This window comes from Taudactylus pleione, unplaced genomic scaffold, assembly GCF_031769625.1.
Source record: "Taudactylus pleione unplaced genomic scaffold, aTauple2 ptg000155l, whole genome shotgun sequence".
Classification (NCBI taxonomy): domain Eukaryota; kingdom Metazoa; phylum Chordata; class Amphibia; order Anura; family Myobatrachidae; genus Taudactylus; species Taudactylus pleione.
The window spans coordinates 11,577,001-11,581,495 of record NW_028284557.1 but is presented as its reverse complement, the minus strand read 5'-3'; the positions used below and the strand labels follow the sequence as shown (position 1 = coordinate 11,581,495).

Below are 4,495 nucleotides of genomic sequence, written 5' to 3'. Positions count from 1 at the left end.
TTTTTTGTTTAAGCAAGTTTGCTCAGGTGGTTTTCCAGTGCCTAAAACTGCACTGATCTGAAGGCAGAGGCTGATATGTACCAGTGGGGGGCAGGAAAAGCTCCAACTGAAGAGCAGTGAGTCAGAGGATCAACTGTCACGCTGCACCTGCACTGACAGTTACTCATTTCCTCCAAGCACATTTTCATATGCCATGCTCTCCTCCAATGTTGGTCCGCAGAGATTTCTGCTTGGCAATGATTTCGGAAACCGCAGTGATTTGGGAAGCTATACTGATTTCTGTCCTGCTCCTAATATACCCCATTGCAAACAGTCAGATTGGGGGCTTCCAACAGCCTTTTCATTTTGACTCCTAATGGAAAAACAAACAACATTGTTTATACCTTAGTGTTGAGGTAACAGTGGGCCTGATTCATACCCGGTCGCTCTGACAGAGTGCTTGCTCTGAATCAGGGCCAGGTTTTTTTTTTAAAACGGCCTCCTGGCCGCTCGCATAGCTGTGGGTGACCACCCACAGCTACAGTGAGCGGCCATGATGATGGTCGCAATGGTCAAGACCATCGTGATCATTGGGCTTGCGACGAGACCCTTGTGGCAGGGTCTCGTGGCCGCAAGCCCTAGAGAGATTTCGGCTCTAACAGAGCTGAAATCTCGTGATGTCAGTGGGGCCGCCCCCAAATGACAGGCGTTCTCATGGGAACGCCTCTGTTTGGGCAGCCACCCCCCCGGCCCGCCCACCAATGGGGGTGAGCAGTCACTCAACATCGACAGCTTGCCCCCTTTGTTGCGAGACCCGGAGCGATGGAGTGCCCGTCGCTAGCTGGGTCTCGTGCATGCGCACGACGGAGCCGGCTCTGTCGTGTGCATGCGCTGTGGACCACCATCGACCCGGTTGCGAGTGCTCAGCTCTTGCGACCGGGTCTGAATCCGGCCCAGTGTTCAAATACTGTATATCAGGGGTTCCCAACCACGGTCCTCAAGGCACACTAACAGTCCAGGTTTTAAGGATAGCCATACTTGAGCACAGGTAATTTAATTAGTATCTTAGTTATTTTGATTTAACCACCCGTGTTCAAGCATGGATATCACTAAAACCAGGACTGTTAGTGTGCCTTGAGAACCGAGGTTGGGAATCACTGCTGTATATCAATGGATATACTGCATAGGTCTTTTTCAGGGCTAAAACCGTGTTAGTAAACATTAGGGTCCTTTTCAGGATCAATGGAATGGGATTATAGACGAAGACAATGTAAAAAATGAAGGACCAAACTAGCATGATAGACGCTTATCTGATTAGATATAAAAGGAGCAAAGAAACAATGTATGAGTCACCTACTCCAACAATATTTTTATATTAGACATACTATCTCTATGTAAATATTTGTGTTAGAATACACATTTACAGCTAGTGATAAGTGTCTCTGTGAAATAATTCTTGTAACATGGACAGACACTGAAGGTTTGTGCACCAATTTTAATTATTCAGTTATTTTTCTTTATTAACATTTATATAGTACCAGCATGTTCTGCAAAACTTTACAACCAGGAATAAACAAGGTAAGAAAACAAGGCAGGGATTAAGCCAGTGGTTCCCAAACTTTTTCACTTCAAGGCACCCTTTGCTTCTCATCAGTTTTTTCACGGGACCCCAATGCTGAAAGAAAATACCTACTTTATATCCCAACAAGTTAGCCATTAGAAACAATAACATACATAATTTGGTTTACAAAATGCATGCAGAGACATACAGGTGGATGGTGGTGAAGGCACATGTCTGGAGAGACATAGGGGGATGTTCTGGAGAGACATGGGAGACTGATGCTTAAACTGGGTACACACCTAGCAGATACTGTATATCTGCAGACTGAGTGATCTGCAGATATATCTGTAGATGATGGTCATTCATATGCACTGAAGGACCATCATTTTGCAGGCAGCTGCGGGTACTGCTGTTCGTCGGGAGTGAGTCCTCCACCCTCCCCGCGGCTACCGCTGCATGTGTACGGGTGATCGGCTGATCACCCCTACACACTTTCCGATGGACAGATATATCAGCAGATATATCTGTCCATCGTCTGTTCAGCACAGCCAACGTGATATGTCTATGAAACACGTTGTTCACAGATATATCGCTGGTAAACACTGGTTGACGGGCACCAGATATATTGGCCGATCATTTGAGAGGCCAATATATGTGTCAGTGTGTACCGAGCTTTAAAGACACAGGGAAATGATGCTTAGAGACACTGGCCGGGATGTACTAAAGGGAAAATGCCGTAAAAACCCCGAAAACGGGGTTTTTACCGCATTTCCATATGTACTAAGGCGGCCCAGACGCACTTTTATCGGTGCACAGGGTAACGCCAGAAAAACCTGGCGCTACCCTATAGAAGCCTATGGGCTTCTTACCGCACCTTGCTCCCGCAGGTTCGCCGCTGCCTCGCCGCCCCGCCATCGCCCAGCGCTAGCCCCACTCACCTGCTGTCCAGGGTCGCCAGCCTGCGCTCCTCTTGGGTCATCTGCCTCCTCCTCCTCCTAAGCTTCTTCCGGGTGCAGGGAGGAGGAGGAGGAGCCCGGGGCTTCCTGCACATGTGACCAGCAGGAAGCTCCCGGGGTTCGGAGGGGGCGGGATCCCACAGAGACCCCGTCACCCTGCGTCGGGTACTTCGCAAAGGGCAGCTCTTATCGCAAGAGCTGTACTTTGCGATACTAATCGCATATGTTAGTACATATGCGATTAGTAAGATTGCGGTGACCGGCGGAATGGTCACTGCAACCTTAGTACATCCCGGCCACAGGGAGGGGATGATGCTTAGAGACACAGGAAGGGGATGATGCTTAGAGACACAGGGAGGGGGTGATGCTTAGAGACACAGGGAGGGGATGATGCTTAGAGACACAGGGAGGGGATGATGCTTAGAGACACAGGGAGGGGGTGATGCTTAGAGACACAGGGAGGGGATGATGCTGAGAGACACAGGGGTTAGGCTGGAGAGACAAAGGTGAGGATGAGGCTAGAGATTGACACAAAGCCAGGAGGAATGGGCTTCCCAAAAAACATGAGTGTGCCGGGCCCCATAATGATGATGGCTGCAGCCAGAAGAACAGTGGGCAGACCGACGGATACTCACATAAACATTCTGATACTTGCGTCCAATTCAGAATAAGCCCTGTTGCTGTAATGTGATTGGCAGAGTCCATATTCAGAGACTCAGGTCCTTTTTTTCTTTTGCAGCTATTTAAGGGTAAAAAGACGTGTTATAGCACATCAGTGCGGACACTGTTGCTGACTATATTTAGCGTTGGGGTGTGGTGAAAGGGTGTATTGAGGACCATGGCAATGATATTATTACATGGTTAAATATATTTTAAATTAAGATACAATGCTATAAAGTATGTACATCGTATGCACTCTCTTTATTTAAAATATCTATAGCCATGTAACAATAACAACTTTACCATTGTCCTCAATACACCTTTCCACCACACACCAGTGCTAAATATACATAGCAACAGCTTTAATAGTATCTAACAAATGGACCTTCATGTATTGTTTATTTGGTAATTAAAAAAATATTATAAAAACTAGGTGTAAAATAAATATATTAAAGTACATACATTTAGTTTTAGGTTATATTACAACTGACACTACAGTACCTCAGGGCTTCAGACTGTCTGTGCCACTGATGACTAGAAACAGAGGAGACTTCAATTCGGCCAGGAGTCTCTTTAACACTGTTACTTGTTTAGGAGAAAAGCCAGGAAGGAGAGAGGGAGGGGCCACATGGCTCACATACGGCTCATACAGACAATCTATCAGTGTCATCAGCACCACAGCATGGGGCCGGCTTTTCTGTGTGAACGGCCATGGACTGCCCAATCAGCTCACTTTCTGTCGGATCATCCACCCGTAGCCGTGGTACCCGTGGGAGCAGCTGCACCCACTTTGGTAACCGCTGACAACCACTTACAAGGTTACTGTCTATAGGAAAATAGAGTATTGATACATGTTGTTAAGTGTCACATATTGCATTTTGGTCCAGCAAGACTCTATTGGGAAAAGTGATTAGTAAGGCTCAGATACACAGCAATGTTGGTCTGGGTTTACAACAGTGACATGCGGTAAGGTAAATGGCTGCGGAGGCACTGGCTAGTATCAGAGCCTGATTTACACATACATATATGAACCCCAGGGTTCATGTGGGCATTATACAAAGGTGCAGCAGTATATAGTGCTGGAAATTTGGTGTGTTTTGATCAGGGATGTGTGGAAAAGGTAGACAGGGGAGGCAGCGCCTCACCTGCCATACACTTTTCACTCCAGAGTTTTGACTATAAAAATGATTAGAATAAAGCTAAGAAGATATTTATAATATTTTCTTTAAATTTTTCTTATACTTTGTTATAGTCAAAACTCTGGAGTATACCTACGTATGACAGAAAAGGCTCTGCACACCTGACCGCACATCACTGGTGTACAGTATGTGGCTCGTTA

The 4,495-nt window shown here is 46.5% G+C and overlaps 1 long non-coding RNA gene across 1 annotated transcript; it reads right to left on the bottom strand.

Moving 5' to 3' along the window:
- Nucleotides 1-1,499: 1,499 nt before the first annotated feature.
- LOC148521814 (uncharacterized) lies at nucleotides 1,500-3,742 on the bottom strand. The gene is made up of 3 exons (XR_015878801.1): nucleotides 3,658-3,742; nucleotides 3,132-3,235; nucleotides 1,500-1,654 (listed from the first exon to the last, which is right to left on the bottom strand). It is a non-coding gene; the product is annotated as an uncharacterized LOC148521814 (long non-coding RNA).
- Nucleotides 3,743-4,495: the final 753 nt, after the last annotated feature.